This window comes from Cupressus sempervirens, chromosome 1 (genome assembly GCF_028749045.1).
Source record: "Cupressus sempervirens isolate cs-2001-9-10 chromosome 1, ASM2874904v1, whole genome shotgun sequence".
NCBI classification, from domain to species: Eukaryota; Viridiplantae; Streptophyta; class Pinopsida; order Cupressales; family Cupressaceae; genus Cupressus; species Cupressus sempervirens.
Window position 1 is genome coordinate 530,160,927 of NC_143118.1, and position 25,254 is coordinate 530,186,180.

At 31.7% G+C, this 25,254-nt stretch overlaps 1 non-coding gene across 1 annotated transcript; it reads left to right on the forward strand.

Annotated features, from left to right (window-relative positions):
* Positions 1-11,230: 11,230 nt before the first annotated feature.
* On the forward strand, positions 11,231-11,426 carry LOC149578552 (U2 spliceosomal RNA). The gene has a single exon (XR_016357430.1). It is a non-coding gene; the product is annotated as a U2 spliceosomal RNA (small nuclear RNA).
* The last annotated feature ends 13,828 nt before the right edge of the window (positions 11,427-25,254 follow it).

Below are 25,254 nucleotides of genomic sequence, written 5' to 3' on the forward strand. Positions count from 1 at the left end.
CTCCCTTTTTTAATATCATTTTATGATTTTGAATTATTTTTCTCCTCTTTTTGAAGTTGATTTAGGTCTTACTGAATTGATAGATGATTAATGACCTGATTTTATCCTTGATTTGAAAGTCTATTGTGTTCCTCTGATTTCCTCCTTAATTTGTGTTGATTGATCAAAATTGTGTAGTTTAGGTCTTTGCCAATTTTTGGGTTTCTATAGTTTCTATATAGCTTTTTGTCTCGCATGAGCATACTTTCCATGGCCTTGTGATTTCATGAGAAGTAAAACATCTTACAGTTACTGAATTCCCATCAATGATTGCATCAGTGGAATTAAGGAAGCATTGCTCCTATTTTCATTGTTACCTATCGATCTTTTAAAGGGCTTAACTCACAAACATGTTGTTTCTGTGGCTTATGTCCATTAGGGATTTTTTTTTTCAAGTCTTTTACTTAAAATTATTGTTACCTTACCTTTATTATTTTCTTTTATAAACACTTGGTTAATTTAAGAATTTATATAGTTGCATGGTTAAAATTGCATTCATTATAAATAGAAAAATTCAAATATATATACATATATATATATATATACATATACATATATATATACATATACATATATACACATATATACATATATATATATATATACATACATATATATACATACATATACATATATATATATACATATATATATATATATACATATATATACATATATATGTATATGTATGTATGTATATATATATGTATATATATATATATATATGTGTGTGTGTGTGTATATATATGTATATATATATATATATATATATATATATATATGTATATATATGTATGTATATATATATGTATGTATACATACATACATACATACATACATACATACATACATACATACATACATATATATATATATATATATATATATATATATAGTGTGTGTGTGTGTGTGTGTGTGTGTGTGTGGTTACTCTTTTGAGATAGCAAGTAGATTCAACATCTTATTCAAAATTGGTTGAACCAGCAAAGGCCTCATTGTGAAAAGTCACATTTATCTTCTACTGACCTAATTCTAGTAGGTCACAAGATTGCCTGAAACCTTGGAGTTGATCCCAGATTAGCTTTTCAAGAGAGGAGTTTGATAGGATTCCTATCATTAAGCATCATGCAAAATGACAGCTCAAAAGATGACATGAGGGCTTATCAAAAAAAAATGTTTACTATCTACAACAAGAAGGTCCATCCATGTGAGTTCCAAGTGGGTGAACTTTTTCTTCAAGAGAACCTTAAGAATTAGAAAATTAGGGAACAGAAATGAAAATTTGAGCCAAACTGGTTGGGTCCCTACATTGTTACAACAAAATTTGGATTTGGTGCATATCAATCTTCTACTCCTAAAGGGGAACAACTTTCTGAGCCTATCATCATTTTACATCTGAAGAAATTCTATGTCTAAGGCTCTTATGGAATAGCTATCTGTATATATCTTATGATCTTTAAAAAAACCTTTAAAATGGAAAATGTCTTGAAAAAGTGATCATCTTAGTGAAAACCTAGCAATAGGAACTTTGATGTATCACCAAAAAAATAAAAATACAAAAATACAAAAAAATTGAAAAAAATCTACGAAGTGGTGAAAACCTAGAAACATGCACTAGTTGAGACCTTTGCACCTATGTCTATCAGTCTCACTCATTTTACAACACATTTCCTAGATTGGAATTGTCTCTTGTCCTTGTCTAGGGGGAACAACTACTTAGCTTATTGGGGTCTTCTTGTGCATTAGAGTTTCTCTGGAAATTCATATAAAACTATGTTTCTTAACACTCCCCCTCATATACTTCTCAGATACCTTACTCACAATCTAGGATGCTATGATATTTCTCACTATCAGATACGAGTACTAAATAAAATAGCCATGTGACATACACACAAGTACTTAAACATTAAAAGTGTTGAGCTATGATGAACTTTATCTTCTTTATGTGTTGTCTATGATGACTTGTTTGTTGAGTGTTTTATCCCTAATACTCTTTCAAGGATGTCATGGACTAGAAAAGTGGGGGCATGTGGCATGTTTTTCCCATTTTATGTTTGTGGGTATACTTTGTTAGTCTAAAGTGTTTTGAGCATTCATGCTTGTCCTACTTGACACTTTGGGTATACAATGTATGATTCTTGTTTGTTTTTACATGACTGCACTTGGGGGTTATCCTGTCACATATCTTGATATAGGTGTAATCTTGCTATACTAAACTTAGGAAGCCTAACTACCTTAGTCATTTTGAATTATATGTCTTTGATGCTTTGGTTGGATTCTCACATACCTATTTGATATAGATCATATTCTTATCCTCATAGTTATACTAGTGAGAATTGTATGATCTTCTAATGTCCCTAAAATGCCCAATGATGAAATTAGAGTCTAAATATTTTGCACCCCTTGTAAGTAAACCATTTTGCATAACTAGTTTTCATTATAGGTTCATTCTAGCTTAGTATTGCATTTTTCATAAAGAGAGAGCTCTCTCTTCATCTTTCATAGACACGTCAATTAACTACATTCATCTCTTCTTAAATATTTCTCTAGATCATATCTTTCATTCTTTGTCAATCATGTCCACCTTCTTGCTTCTTCTATACCTGTCATCACAAAGGGTTAATCCATTGATCACATATAATATATCCAAGTATCACATTTTCAAAACACGAGTCTACATCATATACATGAGAGCTAAAACTATTTGTGAGAGAGATCCATGAGCATATAAACATGAACATATAAAACTGAGCATACATAAACATGAGCAGAAGTTGAAACATCAAATGGAAACATAAGCACAAGTCATGAAACATATATATCAAACATCCATCACATGAGCATAAAAATGAGACAAGTACATATGGAAGATCGATCGAATCCAATTTTATAGACACACACACACACATAAACATGAGTAGAAGTTGAAACATCATATGGAAACATAAGCACAAGTCATGAAACATATATATCAAACATCCATCACATGAGAATAAAAATGAGACAAGTACATAAGGAAGATTGATTGAATCCAATATCACACACACACACACACACACACACATATGAAGTGAACCAAAGTACATGTACACGTGAGATCCAAAATTTGGATAATTGTCTCAAATACATATGATACAACAAGAGTGTCACAAGGACATCAACCTAAATCTACTCCTAGATGTAAGACTAACTCCCACCCTCCTGGGCTGGTGGTAGTTATAGTGGTGGAGCATGTCTCCTATTTAGCAATTGTACTACACCCTTTAATCTCCCTACCTACTCTGAGTTGTTAGGAAGTCTCTATCCTGGTAGTATCATGCCCCTATATGTAGTATAGTAGTAAGTTGTCCATGCTCCATGATGCTCTGACTCTCACCTCATTCCATCTCACTCCCTACAGAGCTCCTCACTATGTGCTTTCTCATTTATGAGTTATTGATCCCACGTGACTATGGTGATCCGTGTTCCCTATATATTTGCCTCTAAAGCCTAAATCCAAGAATCTTGGGCATTCTCTCCATCCCCTCCTCCAAGATACTCTTGTTTTCACTCTGCCCTCTCCACCCTCCTATGTCTCAATGGATGCTCCTTGTGCTCCTCCTCCTCACTCTCCTCCTCTCTCATGACATGGGCTAGCATCTATCTCACCCCAAGTCCATGAGAGCTATTGCCAACCTCCATCTCTCTCCCACCTTTGCCTCCACCTTTTTCATCATATCTACCGTCTCCTCCTTGTCCTATTGCCATAGGTGGTGCATCTGGTCTAGTGAATTAGGAAAGGGATGATTCTGCATCTCATATAGATAAGCAAGATCATGTCATGACCCCTCATAAAGAGAATCCTATAATTATAATTGGATAAGATTAATACTAATTAATATACTATTATTGATTATTTCCCAGAGAAATAATATTGATATAGATAAATATCTATGATCTAATTTTAATAATATAAATTATTATTATTATAATAACTCTACTTAATTGTTCATAATAGTATAAACTACCATTCATAATAAGTTATTTATAATAACATAAATTATCATTCATAATAATATATATAAATTTATTATTATGAATTTATTATTATATATATGAATTCATTATGTGTATATATATATATATATATGAATTTACTTATTATCATTCATAACAATATATATCTAACCGATGAGATTTACATAGAGACAATTTAAATATAAATTTAATAAAATACAAAATGAACTAAACAAACTATCACATACTCTTAATTAAATATAACTCTTATACCGTTTAACACACATAGGCTAATGACAAATCGAATCATAATAAAAATAATAATAATAACTCATGATCAATGCACAAGTCTAAACCCAAACCCACATTATATTTTAATCAAATACATTAAGGTCACGAAGGGGTAACATCATCAAGGGTCACGTTAGCCCATACACTTATTTAAGAATGCGGGCGTAGCAAATGGACGGCACGGGCTACGGTGCAACTTATTTGCACCGGGTCGTTCCTGCCCTACCCGAATGTCGTCCCTTCCTGACAGTACCGCCTAACAGTAGTTGCCCCATCCATACATGCTCATACAACACTCAAATCAAATCAAGCTTTTCGAAAGGCGGATTGTTGATGTGCAGAATTTTAAAAGATAATTTAAAATTTCTTATTTTTTATCTTTACATTTTCATTATCTTTTAATTCGAACCTTTTAGGCTTACATCAAATTTTTGCATCTAAAATTACTTTTCAATTTTAAAAATAATTTATTTGAATTTCATTTCTATATATTATTTTTATTTATTATAGTAATATGATTAATTAATTACACCTTAGCTTTTTTCTAATATTATTTTTTAATTTTAAGAATAATTAAATATTTAATAATGTATATATTAATCATAAATTAAATTATTTATGGTTTATATCATATCAAAGGTTTAAAAATTGAAGTTAATAAATTATATATATTTTTCTTTCTAATTACGATGCATTATGTTAAGTTAAATGATAATATTATTATTTAATATATTCTAAAATCAATAAATTATATATCATATGTTAAAATTATATAAATAAATAAATAATAAAATATTAAACATATAACAGTAATTAAAATTTTAACACATTTTTTAAAGAAGTGAGATAGTTATCAATTGTCAGTTGCCTCTTGGCTGGGTAGAGGCAGATAAATTTTTGTTAATCAAACAATTATAATGACAAAGTATTAAAAACATTTTCATAATTTTTTTATTAAACCAAACTTATTATTGGTTCAATTACTAATTATCTATAAATAAAATTTGGTTAATCAAGACAATTATAATGATAAAGTATTAAAAAAAAATTCATATTTAAAAAAAAAAAAAGTAAAAATCATATTTTCATAATAATTATTGGTTCACTTCTTTAAAAAACTATTAAAACCAAACTTATTATTGGTACAATTACTAATTATATATATTACATTTTGATAACTATCCTTCTTGTTAAAAAATGTGTTAAATTTTTAATTACTGTTATATATTTAATATTTTATTATTTATTTATTTATTTAATTTTAACTACGATATATAATTTATTTATTTTAGAGTATATTAAATAAAAATATTTTCATTTAACTTAACCTATTGCATAGTAATTTTTAAAAATATAACTAATTTTAAAATTATATATCCTCTACTTTTTATATATCTATAATATGATAAAAGATTTTGTAATTTAATCTAAAAAATCATTTAAGAATACAAATTAAGTGAGACTTGTGAACTTACAATAACTTTTTACAAGTCCTAAGGAGAGAATTAATTTAAGTTTTCTTATTTTTTTTGTATTATTTTGTATTTCATTGATAAATATGTATTTGTTGCTTGTAATTTGTCTTATATAAATTATAAATTATATGAGAATTTAATTAGACTCAATCAAAAGGAAATTAAACTAAAGGAAAAAGTCTTAAGATGTATAAATTTTATCATTATTCATTAGCATGAACAATCAAATATTAAATAGTATTAAATTTCTTACAAAACATGTCTTATGTTAAAAATTAATTCAACAATTTTATTTCTCCTATCAAGAATAAATTCATCTCGCGTTCTTTTTAAGCTACAAAATCTAATCAAAATAAATCTCACACAAATGAGTCAAATATGAAAAAATCTAAATTGCCTAAGATTAGCAAGAAATATACGAAAAAATCAAAGAAGTCAACTACCAAAACAATGTCTTTATGTTATCAAAATAGTGCCCTTAAGTTTTTGTTATGTTAATTTGAATTTTTTTTCTTTGTAAATAGTTGACATGATTGTTACTACAACTAAAATAGCTTTTTTTAGCACATGAATTGTGATTATATATCTAATTTTTAATTTATATCATTTTTATATTAAAAATTATTATAGTATAGTATATAAAATATAAATTAGAAAGAAAAAACAAAATTATTAACTTAAATTTTTAAACTTTTGTTATGATATAAATCATAAATAATTTAATTTATGATTAATGAATACATTATTAAATATATAATTATTCTTAAAATTAAAAAAATAATATTAGAAAAAAGTTAAGGTGTAATTAATTAATCATATTACTATAATAAATAAAAACAATATCTAGAAATGAAGTTCAAATAAATTATTTTTTTAAATTGAAAAGTAATTTCTAGATGAAAAAATATCTAATATAAATTTGATGTAAGCTTTTAAAAGTTAGAATTAAAAGATAATACAAATGTAAAAATAAAAAATAAGAATTTTTAAATTATCTTTTAAAAGTCTGCACATCAACAATTCACCTTTCGAAAAGCTTGATTTGATTTGAGTGTTATATGAGCATGTATGAATGGGCAAGTACTGTCAAACGGTACTGTCAAGAAGGGATGGCATTTGGGCAGGGGAGGAACGGCCCGGTGCAAATAAGTTGCACCGTAGCCAGTGCTGTAGATGGACGGGGGGAAAAAGGCAAAAAAAAAAGCAATAATGCAAAGGCACCCAGTCAGCCAATACACTGCGCAGAACCACCAGAACGAACAGTAAAGAATGATGGAAATATAGCATCAGTTGTAATAGTTTACCAACAAACACAATAAAATATTATATGTGTATTAAACCCATTGCACACTGATCAAAGTAAGAAAAGCAGCGGCTTGGGAGGAGGTGGACATAAAGCACAACACATCAAAGGAATATAAAGCATCAACAATCCACAGTCAACTATGCACTATTCCATCCACGTCGGATAGTACGTGGGTACCAAACGGCGTCAGACTAAATATTCGTTGGAGTTCACAATTACATTTAATACATCAATCAAGTTCATCATTACTGTTTCAATCTAGTCGATAGAGGAGAAAAATCAAGGTCGACCCAACTATTATATTAAGTTAATATCATTTATAATTATATTATTAATTTCAAAAGATTGGAATTAAGTTGACATACAATAAGGAGAGATTATAAATATAATTTATCTCCAAATCATCAATAATTATATTGATTATTTAAAAGGATTGAAATTTCTTGAAGCTAATTACAAATTCCATATAATTTTAAATATAAAATAAATATTTAAAGTCCTTAAATTGGAAGTAAGAGCAACCTAAGGTATAGCCAAAAAGGGTTCATTACAGATCAGCCCCTACATCTGCCAAATCTAGCTAGTAATCCCAAGGCTCTTGTAACAGGGTTGATGTATCTCTCACCGTTATCTAGTAGACTAACATCGATAGCCATCCTTAGTCCTCCTCTCTATGAAAGAGGGCATATGTGGTGGTCTCCATGGAAATCACCTGCCTCTGACCAAACTACCTCCAGACTTGGTTGATAACAAAAATCTCAACTAAGTCTGAGTACCTCCTAACCAGTGGCCTGCTATATTGCATGTACTCGAGCTCCCAAGCATTTGACAATCTAGCACACTATTAATATGGCTTCTAGACAAAGGATTTCAACTCATCAAATAATTACTGGTAGTATGTCATATCCTTGCTATGTGATTGGTGGATGAACCTTGTGTATCTATAGATGAAGGGGTGGCTATGCTCTCGTGGCTGCACCCATGGTTGTATCACCACTATGTGCTCTCAAGCCCATATCTACACTAGAACCACACCACATTCCCAAGTCTTGTCATCTTAGTACACTATCTCATGAAACTCATTGTACATGTATGCAAGGATGGTGGGTCCCCATGCCATCCTCCTAGGCTGCCCAATCAAATACAACTAACCTACCCCAACCTAGATGGAAGCCCTTCTTGCCCCTACCAGTGACAAGAGCCTGGGAAACTAATGAGAAAATAAGGCAAGGAAAGAGATATTGATTCACGTACTTGTCTATGAGTCTCTCCTAGCTGAGGTGTTTGTCTAGGATGGTCACATCCTCAAAGAGTTGTTGCACTGTCAATCTCCCCTCTATCAAGGTTTGCAATCTCCCCTCTATTGGGGTTTGATCATAATAAACCTGTGACATGCAAAAATTCATGTCAACACACCTCATATGGAAATCAGAAACTTAAAAATAAACAAACATCAAGACATATGGATCATACTCATAAGATCACCATGGCACAGTACACTAAGGATGCAATGCACATCCTCAAGAGTGATGGTGGCCTCACCAGTGGGAAAATGGAAAGTGTTATGTTCACTATGCCACCACTCAACTAACACTATTAGAAATCCATGGTTTGACCAAATATGGGGCACATGCAGCAACCACCTAAACCCATGCTATCTATAGTGGCCTTCTGGTCATCCTCTAGATGACGAAGGACATGCAACCCCACTACATTGGGGGCTTTGATCAGTAGTGTTGGGAAAATAATCTACATAACCAAGTCAAGAAAACATCAAAACATCAGTATCAGTTGTAATAGATCAAATGACATCATAAATAACCAAGTATGACAATGAACAGTGTTCTCACATGAAAAATTTGCTCCTAAACATTCAAAAATGCTAAAAATATAATCGTGCGATACGTTTTCTTATAAGCATGTGATGCATTTTGTTGATGAAGCGTCATGCAATACTTTTTACAACTAGCATGTGATACTTTTTGGTCATGTGATAGTTTGCATGTCGTTGTGCAAGATTTGGGTATCCCCAATATGATACATTTGTTAGAGCCATGTGATACAATCTTGTTCACAGAAGTATCATGCAATACTTCTCAGCATAGTTGTGCGATACTTTTAAAGTATCGCACAATATTTTGATGTCAAAAAATATTATTAATGCATTAAAAATATGTTAAAAGATATTTAATGACTCAAAAAGCATAAAAATTTTGAAGACTTGCCAAGGCCTCATAGTCAGCAGGTCGATTGTGTAACCAATTATGCTCGAAATAGTGCATGTGAGTTGGAATACCCACTAGAGACATCGATCTCTCTCAAAATTACTCAAAAGCTCTCTGAATCACAAAAGACAAATAAATTCAAAATGACCCTTAGACCCCTTATATAGTCCTCCAACCTAAGTTTGACCCATTTTTCAAACTCCTTAGGATTCCGTGAAAATTGCACCCCTAGCTAATTTCAACATCCTCGATCTATTTTTGGGGTCAACTCTCTTTCTTGGTCAACTCTAGTCAAAATTGGGCATTCTATCACTTCCTTATGGTCACTTTTTAGTTTTAATCACATATCTGTCATCATGGACCTTGTTCTATCTTGGTTTGATCATATCTTACTCATTTATGCATTCCCTTTACCTCATTTTTGATTTCGATCCCAAGGGGGCAGAAATATTATATCATTGCTTGCTTGCTATGGCTATCTATTTCTCAAAAGCGTATGCTTGACCTTTCAACTCCCACCCTTGATATTATTATGATTATGATTATGATTATGATTATTATATTATAGGAGAGAGTGTCTAATCACAGGACTCAGCTTTGTGGTTTGTAGAATCTAAAAATAACAACTTCACTAATATAGTTTGCATTAAATAATGCTCTAATTCTTGAGGAATGCCTTTGAAATAATTTGTAATAAGATTATTTGTTTTTGATTGATTGATTATTATTCAATTGAGAATATTTTATAATCTGTTGAATATTTGAATTTCTTATTATAATAATCATTTTTTAATATTTTTTCTTTTGATCAAAAAACTATCTACTACTTGTAAAGATTCTAAGTGTATGTAAGTTTTAGAACATTAATAAATGATATTATTATAAATTACTTTGAAATACCATTATGTTAATTTCTGGATTGTTAATTTGCCAAAAAAAAAAATTTAAAAATCTTTGTTTTTCTGTCTTGCGTAAATATCTGGATTTTTCTAGACAAATTGGACGTCCATCAACAAGGCCCCGTTTGGTCGCTGGAAGATGAGGGCCAAAAGCGGGTTATCAGGGGCAAAACCAGGTTTTGCAAAAAAAAATTGTTGTTTGGTTGGTTAAAATTAAAACCCGGTTTTCAATTTCATCTTCCAATTTTGGTCAAAAATTGGAAGAAGTTTCTTTCAGTAAAAAGGTGGAATTCGAAATTAAAACCAGGGTTTGAATTTTATGACAGTTTTTTTAATAATATTGTGGGGTCCACAGTATATTCATCTTCCGTGTCAACCAAACGGACCATTGGCTTTCCAAACCACAAAACCAGGTTTTCGAAAACCTGGTTATAAGAAAACCTGATTATGTCAAAAATTCATCTTCCCCAACCAAACGGAACCCAACTGAATTTAGTGAATGAAAAAGAGGAAGAATTGACAAATGATAGATAAATGGAATACAAAAGGCATGTCATTTTTAGCAGCCAATGGCAATCTTTTACTAGCGTGCCCATACACTTGAATTTATGTTTTTCTTTACATATTATTTTGATAGAGTTGCAAAGGTAAACGAAAGTATTTCCAAGCAAGATTTGATGCTTTTTCTATTAGAGGCAGACAGCGTTTGCAATGGAACATTTTTCCTTATGATCAAAGGGTTAAGTATTTTCTGAGATAACAAAGTTTCTGAGCTCTGTTAACACTTGTATATTTTTTCTTATTTGAACATTTCTTATCCTAATTTTAGAGATGTTCGTGTATTGTAATATTGTACTTGAATTAGGTGTATTGCCGAGATGTGTCCAATGGAGTTAGGGAGAGGTGTATTTATGTATCCCATATCTCAAATGCAGCAGCGGGAGGAGTGAAGGGACGCAAAGACAGGTATAAATGTGGAAGGAAGGGAGTGATCCAATCATACCTTTCTCGGCCTTTTGGCTAAGATCAAGTGTAGTATCTGTTCTTATCAGTTTAATATCTGATACGTGGCTCAATGAGCCACACGATATTAAATTAATTTTTCGAGGGGGAAGGCTCACACTGGTAGCTTGCTGCCAGAGCCTTCGCGCGTCACTTCTGTATTGCACTACAGCAGAAGCCTGGCGCACCCCACATCCCCCAATTCAATTCATAAATCAATGCTGCTGTAGCTTCATTTGTTGTTTAGGCCTTCGCTTGATTGGCATATGTGTTGGAATGAATCACACCCACAGGTGATCAATTTGGAGGCTTAGGTTTGATTCTTATGTTAAAATCGTAACCAGTATGACTGTTATATGTTTGTTTTTTTCCTTTCATGACAGAAATCTTTGTAAGGCCCATTTGCCATTGCATCAAAAGCCATGATTGTTAGTGAACATGGAACACCACATAATTAACCACCTGTGAGCAGGGGAGCACGTCGCATCACCCAACAATCTCTCCCTCGACGCACATACCAGGTGCTTACGTGGGTCGGGAAGGCACCGGGGAGATTTGAACCCATGACCAAGCCAAAACCAGGCTCTGATACCAATTGTGAGGCCCATTTGTCATTGCACCAAAAGCCATGACTGTTAGTGAACATGGAACACCACATAATTAACCACCTGTGGGCAGGGGAGCGCGTCGCATCACCCAACAATCTTAAGATTTTCTCTAACCATACTTTGGAGACAATCTTCTTTGAATCGTCCAAATCTAGTACTAATCATTCATGAAAGTCCATTTTGTTTTAGCTATTTTGGATCATACTTAAGATTCGATGTTTTTAACTTGAAGTGGCTTGTCATCATCCCAAGAATTATTCACTATGCTATGCTGTAATCCATGAGTGTGGGAGTGTGGAGTTTGATAACCAATTGGAAATTTAGTTGCCACATCTCCAGGAAGGTGATCGAATTCCATATCATCCGGAATGAAACAAAGGTCCATCCAATTTGATTCTCTTAATCAAACCAATTTAAATTTGTTAATAATGGCACAATTGGGATTTCCAATAATGTGAAGTCATTTTTGGACGGTTTAAACATCAGACACTAAGCTTAATTTGTAGACCAAAAGTGTTCAGTAGTCGAAGTTGACTTTTTTTCACCAAGCTTAATTTGTCCCTTAGTGTGTGATGTTTAAGGGTGGCCGAAGAATTTCCTCTCATGACCTTCAGTTTATTAGTAAAACCTTCTCTTTGGATGAGGTCATTTTTAACTTCATGGAACCAAACATATCATCGACGATTCTTTTGGAGATAAATGGTAGGACCCATTACTTTGGGATAATTTTATATCAAAATGCTCAATATAAAAAATACATCTATAAAATAAATCTCATTAATCCTTTGCTAAACCTCATTTGATCAATGCACTTTCAGTATTATTTCCCTTTTACACTTTAGTTTAGTTCGTGGCTAACAAAATGCATGGCTAACATACTTCAAAAGCTTCTTCCTCTTTTCATTAGTGAAGAACAAATAGGCTTTGTCCTAGGAAGCTCCATCTTTGATGGGATAATTATCACCCAAGAGGCAATTCACTCAATCCAAAATAATGGGGAACCAAGTATGCTAATCAAATTAGATTTCAAGAAAGAATATGTTAAGGTGGACTAGAGATTCTTGGTCAAATGCCTAGAAGCCTTTGGCTTTGCAAAGACATGGTTCAACCTTATATTCAAGTGTGTTTTAACTCCAAAAATGTCAACACTAGTCAATGCTACCCCAATGGATTTCTTTAATATCTCAAGGGGATTGAGATCGAGGGGAGCGGGGGGTATCTCACCTTTTTCATTCATCATTATGGTAGAAGTACTTGGAAGATTGATCTCCAAGGTCAAGGAAACTAAGAATATTATAGGTATCAAAATCACAAGAGGAACAAACTCTATTGCACATCAACAGCTTGTTGATGGTACTATGTTGTATAGAAGAGGGGAAATTAAAGCAGGCAAAATCTTTCAAGGAAGTTCTAGACACCTATACGAATGTTTTAGGACGAGAAATCAGCTCCGAAAAATAAAAATCCTCTCTTTCAACATGGATAAGAAGACGGAACATTAAATTTGCATAATTTTAAACTTTAAAGTAGGTAATCTCCTCGTGTAAGTACCTAGGACTCCCCCTAGATAAAGGCAAGAGATCTTCTAAACTTAGGGATAGTGTGATTCAAAATATTAGAAAGATAATAGATTCATGGAAGGGTAAGTGGCTATCCTCTGCTAGTAAGGCACCACTAGTGAAGAGGGTTCTTTCAACAATGCCCACTTATTAGCTATCACACATTGCCCCACCAATAGCAAAAGGGAAAGAATTGAGTAAACATCTAAGAACCTTCTTTTGGAAAGGCAGGGCTGATAAGAAGAAATTCCCATTAATATCATGTGATAAAGTGTGCATTCCATAGGGAGAAGGGGGATTTGGTAGTAAAAATATATAGGAATAGGGCAAGGCCCTTAGAGCTAAGCTAGTATGGAGAATGTTTAGGAACCCAAACCTTAAATGGGCCAAGATTCTACAACATAAATTCATGAATGGTGAGGATACCACTAACATTTTTAGGGAAAAATCCCCACCACAGGGATCAATAATATATAACTTCATGCTAGATTATAGAAGTATTATAATGGAAAAACTAACATGGAACTTAGGCAATTGAGAAAATTTCTTTGTTTGGTCAAATTCTTGGGGAGGTTATGAGGCAATTGAAAAGATGTCTAACCTTAGTATTTCAAAAGAAAATCTAGAATCAAGGTGGGGTATTTATGTTAAATATTATAGAGAAGCTATTGAGGAGGAACCAAAATGGAAATAGAAATATTTTAAGGTGATGTAGATCCCAAGTAATGAAAACAATACACTAGCAGAGACCCTTAGGCAAAGAAAGTTCACTTTCAACCTAGTTCGTGATACTCTAGTTTGGGATGGTTCACAGACTGGAGAATATAATACAAAGGATGGATATGACTATATACTTAGTAGGAAGGGGAGACCAAAATTAGGGGCCCCACTTAAAATATGTTGGGATAAATGTTGTCTCCTAAAAGCAAGAACATTTTCATGGTAAGCCATGCATAATAAAATCCTTACAGTGAACAAATTTAAGAAAATATGTTTTAAAGGCCCTAATGGGTGCCCCATGTGTGGAAAATAGGAAGAGGGTGTTAATCACTTATTTCGAAATCGTGAATTCTCTCAACAATGATGGAATTGGTTGAGGGAGGAACTTGGGTGGGTCTCAACTTTTCCCAAGAGTATCTTAGGAATGTTCCAAGGATGACCTATTATAAAAAGAAAAAGCCTTTATGAAAGACTTTGGGTAACAACCCCATTTATGGTACTATGGGAGTTATGGAAGGAGAGAAATTGATGCATTTTTAGGATTATAAGATGAACTAGAAACAAATTGTAAATAAAATAAGAGACACTTTAGAAACCATGAACAACAAGATCATGAACCTTCCTAAAAAAAACTTGGAGATGACCTACTAGGATGAAAAAATGAGAGGACATTGGGTAGGGCTCCTTATCCCACCATATATTGCATCAAGACTGATGAATAATGAGTAGAAGAGAATAGATTTTAGATGAATTCCACCCAAGGAAGGGTGGTTCAAATTAAATTTAAATGGTGCCTCTAGGGGGAACCCAAGTCATGTTGGTATTGGTTGTGGTATTCACAATTCAAAAGGTGAAGAAGTAGCTAGTGTGGCTAGACCTAGATAGGCATAGAAATGAATAACTAGATAGAACTCATGGCACTGGTGTAAGGACTAAAGAAATGAAGAACTTGGGATAGAAAAGTTAGAAATTAAGGGATATTTAATGATCATAATTAATGTTATGTGAAAGGGATCCATGCCAAGCTAGAGGATGAATGATATTCTATCTCAAGGTCTTCTCCTCAGTAGATCATATCCAAAAATCACAATCAATCACATTTTTAGAGAATGTAATAAAGAGTAGATCAACTAGCCAATTTGGCAATGGATAGTGCAACAAAATTGTAAGATCAAGCTATGAGTAGGAGAGTTATTTGGCCCAATTCTTAATGTGAATAGTACAAGGCATCATATTAATATCAAATCATATTTTTACTCACTTAGATTACAATTGAACATATCTAATCACAATCAACGATCTTTATACAATGGTTTTCATGGAGAAGAGGTTTAATGTAATGATCCCTAATAGGGTGCTACTTAATTTCTCTCAAAATTCTCAATTAGGGTTTACATTACATTTATTTCATTCAACTAGAACTTTAACTCTTTATCAACATCATTTATAGAGTAAATAATAATTAACTCATAATTCATACTTAAGTCTTAATTACTTACTCTTCTCCTAATCCCTAACCCTAAAAAAAATGGTAGAATTGCCATGATTGAGGTGTTGAAACAATCTCCAAGATTGTTTTCTAGTTTTTCTAGTGTAGAACTGAAGTGAATGGTGTGACTTTTCTAATATAACCTTTGAGTCTTCGATCAATTATCTTTGGATTGCTTTCTAGTTGCTTATCTAGGACTAGGGTGGTTATTGTGTTTGGTTTTTTGTGATCTCACGGGTTGGTATATGTGTACTTGATATTGGATCAGATTTGTTAGGATTATTGTATTGGTGAAATCTGTGATTTTGATCAATGATATGGTAACCTTAGAGTTGACTCGTTTGTATGCCTTGTTTGTACGAAAGGATACCGATGCCGCATAGACACACTAGGGGGCTGGAGTCCAGCGAAGCTATCAAGGTAACCTTAGAGTTGGCTCATGCGATGACACTTGCCCACTTACATAGTAAATTTCCTATGTGTCTTTGTTGCCTCTAGGTTTAGTTGATACTTGTGTCTTGGTACCCTTTGAGATAGTTTGCTTTCAAGTGTTTCCTTGACCTAGATGTTGGTTTTGACTTGTGTTTTGATATCCTGTTTGGGACTTGAGTTTATCTCCTCAGCACAGTGGGAGTGAGACATTTAGGTTCCACGAGGTTAGGTGGTAGTGCACTTTTCTTATACCATTGAGATCTTACCATTGGATGTTGTTGTTGGATGTGCTTGTACAGATGTTCCTTTCTATCTGACCTTATATTTCTATTGGATGGTTTTATTTTCTTGTTCTATATTTTTTTATTAGAGATCTTATGAGATGTTGTATATTATTGATGATGTATATTCTTTGAGCATATCATATCCTATGACTTGTACAAGAAATGATTACGCATTTCTGATTATTGCCAAGTGGCAGCTTATGTAATCGTAGGTTATTTAAATGGATTTGTTCTTGTGATTATTCCATGATGTGGATTTTGGTTATGTGTTAGAGTTAATATTAATAAATCTTAAATGTGATTCAAAGTCACGGAACCCTAAGAGATGTAATCAGTTTATGATGGTTGTTATGTGTGAGTTATTGCTTCCGCTACTTTATCTCTTGTTGTTATTGCTTCCACTATGTTATCTGTTGATGTTATTATCTTCTTTTTTTAAATGTTTGACAAACTTAGTGAAACTTTAGGTTAATTTCTTTTGGGTTATCTGGCAGGGCATTACATCCCTATCCTTTTAGTCATTTTAGTAAGGGATTAGATAATCAAATTAAATAAGTATTTTTACAACTATAATATATCTATTATACAAATAATTTCATATTATATATAATGAGTTTATTGATTACTTGTATTAAAATATCTCATATGACCAAATTAATTCTAAATAACTATGTTATTTTCTATTAATCATATTCATAAAAGTTTTATATTTTAAAAACATTAATATATTAAAAAAACTATCAACTTTACATACCTTTTAGGAAGGGAAGTTCTTTAATGTATTTACCTTTGCTAATTTTCCACATTGCCTTTTCTTACCCAATGGTTTTACTTTTTATGCTAAGTGTCTCTTTCTTTGTAAATCCTTTTTTCCATATGTTTAGGGAGAATGTAATTTATATTATGTTTCCTCTATTTTTTCTCCTTGATTTCCTCCTATATTTCATCCTTATTTTTTCCTTTAGTTTCTCTTGTATTTCTCTTCTTTATTTCTAGTTGAATAATTTGATGGTTTTTATATTAGGATTGACAATAATCTTGGTTTTTTAGTTTTTTAAGTAATTTAGGGTCCTTGTGTAGTAATTTGTAGTTGTTTTACGTGTAATTGTTATTCTCTTATAAATAATGTATTTTGTTTTACAATGACATTTCAAGATTAAAATTCCACTAACTTTGTATTGGAATAAAGGTCTTAACATAATTAATTAAATAATTTCTATTGATTAAATATTAGATTATCCAAGTTGTTATTTTTTGAAATTACATATAGATTTATATAATATTAGAAATGAATATTTATAACTTTATTCCTTTAGAGACTTTAATATTTTATTGTATTTATTATTTATATATTTATATTTTAGAATTTTTTTTAATATTTAATTACTTAACATATGATTATTATTAATATTATTTATTTGTATAATTTATTTAATAACAAACACTATTTGTTAATATATAAATTCATATCAAGAATTTAGTTATCAATTCAAAGGAATGTATAAGTTGGAACAATTCATATGTGTTATATTTTGTATTATATATATGTTGAGCATGGCTCATGACATTTAAGATCATATTGTGATATTTCATCCCTTAGAAATGATCATTCACTATAATTTATTTCTAATTATTAAGAAGACTTAAGCCTAAAGATTCATCTAGTGCATGTTGGTAATGTGCAATTTGCATACATATGGTTATCAATGGAGCTATTTATTCTTGGATCATTGTACAAGTTATAAACTATTTGATTATCAACAGAGCTCAAAATTTCTATAGAAGATCACAGAGGATTTGTAAAAGGTAAGACAGTATCTAAATGTCTTTGTAAATATTGTGAACAACATTTTCATGGAGATCTCTTATAAGTGCAACGAATTCAGCCCAAGGTTTAGTCTATCTAATGGGTTTAGCAATTAAAAGTTCTTTTGAATTACAATGGTATGGGTGTGATGGTAATGATCAATGGAAGAGAGAAGCCATTGATAGGATCATATGCAAGGTCAGTGATCCTACCATGTCATAGTTTGGAGACAAATGTTTTCATGTCTATTGTAAATAGGTATAAACTAAAATGGTTGTAATAGTCTTTGTGATAGCAATAGCATATGCATTAAATATGGCATTGCTTGTCATGATTTAAATGCAAAAAGATGTTATGTACAATTGGGAAGGTATGTTAAACAATAGATTGAACCTCTGACATAGTATAGTATGGTATAATTCAATCTACAATGGACTATGAGTAATATTTATTGCATTATCATTATGAACAATATACCCTATGAGGAGTGCTTACTTATTGTTGTAAGTTTGAATAAACTTATGAACTAAGTTAATGGGAACCAACCATCTGGAGGAGGACTAAAGCATGGTACCCCAATCAATGAATGTTGAAAGGAAAAGGACTGTGGAAAATTACCAGGACATGTCGCAAGGAGTTGATGACCTAATGAAAAAGGACAAGATGATAAGGTAATGATTATGACCTAGAGATAGGTCATTTTATGTGTGGACAATAATACCTCATAAGTTTATGGATAGTGACTTTCGTAAGAATTAATTTGGTATAGTTGGAAATCTAAGAGTTATGAAATGTATATGGTTGAAGGTGTTATATTATATTTTATTTAAAATTTTCTTTATGGAAGCAAAGGGACCTATTCACTATATTATATTAATGTTTGTATAATTTATCTTTTTTGTTGTGGGAATTAAATTGAGTTCCCATTCATTTTCCAGCATCATGTAGATGCACATTTACGTTTTACCTTCAACTCCTTTTTTCATCATCTCTACTTGGTTGCTAATTGTATTTCCTTTTTTCTCACTCCTTTGAGTTTACAATTCAAGCCCTATTCTTTATAAGGGATACATATACTAATCTTCTAATATAACTATGAAATTCACTACTAAGTCTATTTAAATTTACTACAATCCATTGAACTTAAATTTTTTTTAAATAAACATACTACTTACTAGATAATGCTCCAAATTTCAAATCTATGGCTTATAACATAACCAAATTATTTATGTCAAATCAAAGCTATGTCTCTTTCACTAACACAAGGAATATATTGAATACAATTTCATATAATGCAATGTTAAATTTCTACTAACTTCAAATGTTTTCTTTCTCTAATTTCTTGATTCCAATCAATATACTAAGGATGCATAAATGGGATGATATGTCCATCACACAATTGATATTACAATAAGGTTTCCATGCATTACAAAGACAAGAAGGATGGATCTTACGCATTTCAACATGACAAAAATTTACAACAAATTTTCTCTCTCCACGTGACACCAACATGAGAACAAAGTCCAAAACTTTTCCAACATGGGCTTTTATCCACAAAACCTGCAATTAACTTGGGCATTACCATGGAGAGATCACCTCCCAACCTAGGTCTCTATGAGAGCACCCTCGAGCTTGGAGAATCAAGGCTACAAGGATACACACAAAAAAATTTAAAAATAAAATATCACAAAACAACATTGAATTCCCAAACTTTGAGCATCACAATGGGTCACCTAAGAACCCATGAAATAGGATGAAGGTGTGCAAAACCCAAGAGGGGAATCTTTACAAATGAATAGTATCATTCCTTCACAAGGCTTCAAAAATCATATAACAATACCATGCCTCACAAGGGCTTCAAAACTCGCAATTTATCCCCTGATCACCCCTAGTTGTAAAACCATTTTTTTAGCACATGGAGCCCATTCTCCACGTTTCATCCCTCTTTTTGCAAAGTGAAGAGACTCTACACTTAAGGGTTCACCCAAATAACCCCTTAACTCAAGGCCACTTCTTCCCTCCCAAGGGTGATTAATGTATTTTGCACCTATTAACCAACATACATTCAAAAATCACAAAAAGAGAACTACAATAAAAATTCATTCATACCCAATACTACAAAACATGAACAATTGTGTAAAAAGGAATGCAAGAAAGATGCCATATTCATTTATACACTAGTAGCATGAAACAAAATAATATAAAAGTATCTTCCATGGAAAGAGCACCAAACTTGCTCCAAGCAAATGGAAATGAGGTTTGAGAAGAGCCCATTTCCCTTCCTTAACTTTTCCAATCTCCAAAACTCTAACTGTCTCTAAAACTTGAAAATGGGTGAACAGTAACTAAGTCCCACAAAGCCCTCTAAAAAGGCCTCCAAATACACTACCCACCCACTAACCAAGAATAGGAGAGACACAAGTAACTTTTTCTTTCACTATTGACCCCCCTCATAAATGTAAGCTTCATCAAAAGTGTGGGGAAGAGAAAGAGCATGTGACTTCTCCATTTTCGCTGCTTTTGAAAAGTGGCTTATTTGGAGGGTCACTAAAGTCATCTAGGCCTTCTAATGGTCAAATATAAGCCCCTAACTCATAGTACTAATATATGGGTGGATTATTTTCACTAAAATGAACCCTTAATTATGACCACTTTTTAGCCCCAAAAATCTCCATGAAGTTTGATATCAAATTTCAACTTGATGGGACCTCACATAACATCTCTTGGCAAGTGCGATTAACTTAGGAACTCTATTACATTTACTTTTATGTTAGGTTTCTCTTGCCAAACCCTAATTGACATATCACTTATACATAGACATCACAAGTGTCAAGTGACACCATAAAATTATATTACACATTACAACTGACATATCTAACTCATAAAATGAATTTAATCTAATACATACATCTGAATTATGTTTACAAAGTAAATACATCATAACAAGGTTTAATATCTTCACTAGATTAAACCTTGGCTTTCACATATTGCACATAGGTTTAGCCCTAATTCTTTGATTTAGTGTCATGGTTACTTTTATGTACACTCAAATCTACGTTATTGCTCTCCTATCTCGGTAGGTGGTCTCCTTGAGACCTGGGTTGGGAGGTGAGATCTCCATAGTCAATTTTACATGTATTTGAAGATTTAGATAGGTTCTTATGATGGAGAAAAAATGGCTTTGGAGCCTTGATGGTGTTCTTCAGTCATTTGTGTTGGAGACTTCTCCATTGTAATACCTCCTTATCATATCTTGCATTTATGTAATGAAGATAGAGTTGTAACTGGATGAAGATCTATGAAATGGATCCAATGTTTTCAGTTTCATTATTGATAATAGAAATTAAGTTATTGTATGAAAAGGTGTAGATTATGTGACAATGCTTCAATTGATTTTAATTCATTCATGTTCTTTGATACATTGTTTTAATAAAATTTAGAGTTTATTTCTCCATAGTTTACTCATTGAAATCTTGGAATTAAAAAAATATTAGAAAGAGGTTGGTATTAATAAGATATTGGTTTTGAATGAGATAATTAAACTTAAGTGTGGATGAATTCTTTCTAAAGTTCATGTCAAGAGTTTATATTCAATTTATATATTCATCCTATATTGCACTTTAATTTTACCTAGTAAATCTAAGGGTTAAACAATAGATTAAAGTCCTAATTGATATATATGGAAAATCACCTTTAATCACCCCCTCAAACTATAGGAAAATATAAAATACCCATGTAATTAAACCCCCATGCGCAAACACTAAAGTGAGGAAGGGAGAAAAATATATGTTGACAAAAACCTAAAATGAGCACCTACAAGATGCTAGAAAATGTATAGAGATAGAATTAAACCTTTCTATGAAGTACATAGAATATTCTCATAAAATGTTCTCCAATATATTTAAAATGTTAAAATCTATTTTGTTGGAAATCTTGAGATAAGATTAATATACCAAAAGGGTTCTTTTAAAGCAAATATTTAATCACCCCATCATCGCTTTCAAAGTGAAGGGGAATACTTTTTAAGAAAATGTGTTTATAAAACAAGAAACTTGGGTTTGGGGGGATGGGATACCACGTGGTCCCACCCCCACCTCACATCCCCTCTTACCCACATTTGGGTGCAAGGAACAATGAATGGAGGGTTGCTTAAAAATAAATGCATTTCCTTACCTTTTAACATCTCTTGCTTCCCCACCACACTCCATATTAGCCCATGTGTTTAAGTATATTCAAAGTTTTATTAGTCCCACCTATAAATAGACGGAGGCTAAAGTTTTCATATCACTTTAACTTATTAATTCATTCTTTGGAAACTATGCATAGTAATTTTATCCTATGTTTTGCACAAAATATTTTATTAAAGTGAGATTTAGTAATTTAATTCTATTTTCTAATCGGTCAGGGCTGATTCCCCAACAGTATTTTTGTTTTCCTATAAGAAAAAATAAGAATTTTTTTTTGTAAACATATGGAATTTATTGAACACTACATGTACTGGAATTAGGTGGCAGTTTTGATATTTTGCATGAAATGAAAAATACTTCCTTAAGACATTTGGATCAACAGTCCACGTGATGATTGAAATTGGAATAGTGTGGAGATGGATTTGGAATAAGAACAAAGACCCCCATTTCCCACAAATTATTGGAAGGAGTGTAATATGAGTAGTTTTGACACAAACTATTTTGTAATAGTTTAGTATTTTTTCATTGAAGTTTTCCTGTTTCCATGAGATTTTAGTTTCTTTTTTTTTTTTTTTTCTGCATTTGAGATCAATAGCAATGTTGGGTTTGGAAGATAGAAATTTCAAAATTTGTTATGGTTAAAATAAATCATTCCTAGATTACTTAACAATATGGTAACAATTCAAATATATTTAATATGCACTTGTTCGATCTTATTAATGGAAATCATGGCTGGATTCCTATGTATCAGGTTTTGGAAGCAATTCAATGTGTTTTTATTATTCTATAGGAGAAAGTCAATCCTCAGTTGTATGGGCCGATTCATGATTTAAAAAAGTAGTTTTTTAATGGTTTAGAATGATAGCTCTCCATTTTAATTAAAAAGATTTATTTCAACTAAATTTGTTTAAATTGATTCATGTGGTTAGTATGATGGTATTGGGTATTGATTAAATGGACATAATCATTTGTGTCAAGTTCTGTTGAAAATAGCTTTTAGTCCCTGCCAACGATGTTTTTGATGCTTTATTTTGAATTAATATTTGTCTCAACTTTTGTATAGACATTAAAATAGTGTGTATATACTAAGGTGGAGAAATTATCATCGATTAATCTAAAATTTCTTCTTTAATTTCCCATTTGAAAGTTTGGGACAAAACTCATTTACCAATTCATGGAAACTGGTGGTAGTTGTAGTACACATGCCAAGTGGTGAAAAATGCTTAAACTTAGAAAGACATATATAATCCTCACATTGAGGGAATTGACATATTGAGTTCATTACAAAAAACTTTTATTTTAGTCAATCAACAAAGCACCAAATGCATTCAACTTTTTATTCTTGACCACTACAATCTCTGGTTGTGATTGATAGTATACATTTTCAACCCCTAATATTCTAAATTTAATATTCTCTTGATTAATTTTCTATTCTATATATTTTTCCAATTTTGCATTGGCATTGTTCTCTTTTGTTTTAGAAATCTCTTTCAAACATCTCTTGTGGTTATCACATTCAATGTGAGAACACTCATAGAGCATTCTACAAAACTATTTAGATCCAATACAAACACTCCAACATATACATTCATGAAGGATGATCAAAAATCCCTTGTGATGGTGTTTAATCCATCTTCATATAATGTTCTTTTGCTCTTTGAATCACAGGTAATATTCGTCACAATTAAAAAAATAACTTTTAAATCTACAGATTTAGAAGTTTCTGAAATATATTCATCAAGCCCTGTCTGAGAATATACTAGAAGAGGTCATGTTCTTTCATTTATCTCCCCCTTTATTTTAATTCACTCAAATCTTGGCCTTCAATAACATGTACTACTAGTTTTACTCTTGCTGAGATAAAACTTATTCAAATTATTGATGAAATTTCCTGCATTATTTTTCTTTCACCATTGTTAATGATTCCACATCTATATCCTGTGCAACTTGATATGGATTTCCATGTACACACAATGCTTCCATTTTTAGTACATTAGTAGACTTAAAGACTTATTAAATTTTCTATGCTTCATCATTATGGAATTTTTGGACTTCTCTACCACCATCAGATGTGTCTTTGTTATCTTATGAAACTAAATATTATTTAAATTAAACTAGTTTAAATTAAGTGGAACTTTAATGAATGCAATGAGAATCAAAACCTGTATTGCAAGGTTGGGGTCGCCAACCAAGGGCTCTTTAAACTAGTTATGGAGCCTAGAGGGATAGTCATGTACAACCTAAATTAGAATACAAAGGTATCCAAATGCCATGTTTCTATATTTCCTCTTCTGAGAATGACCAAACCATGTATACATGACCATAGCCGACAACTAATGGTTGTAACTTATAGTATCAATTTTTCTTTCAATGATGAATTGGTTTCCAAACAAGTGGATTTTTATTCCAATGATTTCTATTTTTTTCCTACTGTAAACATTTGGCGGCATCATTTCTATGTTATATTTGAAACATTTTTTTTTTGGCTTCATAATACATGAGATCAGGATTTATTAGAGCCACAATGTATAGCAATTTGCAAACTCTATTTGGAAATATGAGTATTAATTTTTAGTTGAAGATAGTTTAATTCTCTCATGATTTTCGGACTGACATTTTTCTTCCTTAGAATGATTAAGCTATGTATTTATATGTGAACATGTTAAAAATTTCCTATGTTCTGTCAATTTGAGGAACAATTAAGTATAAATATATAGATTTGGGCAAGAGCAATGATGTGTTGCATAATAATGGTGAAGAATTAAATAGACAAATATTCAAATACAAAACGTTTAATTCACTACCAACTATGATGAAAATCTTTAAGCATTCAATTCTGAAGTAAATAAACATAAACATATATACAAGAATACAAATAGCTAGAAAAAACTGAGATCCAAACCTTGTGAATTTTGAATTTTGTTGTACCAAATAA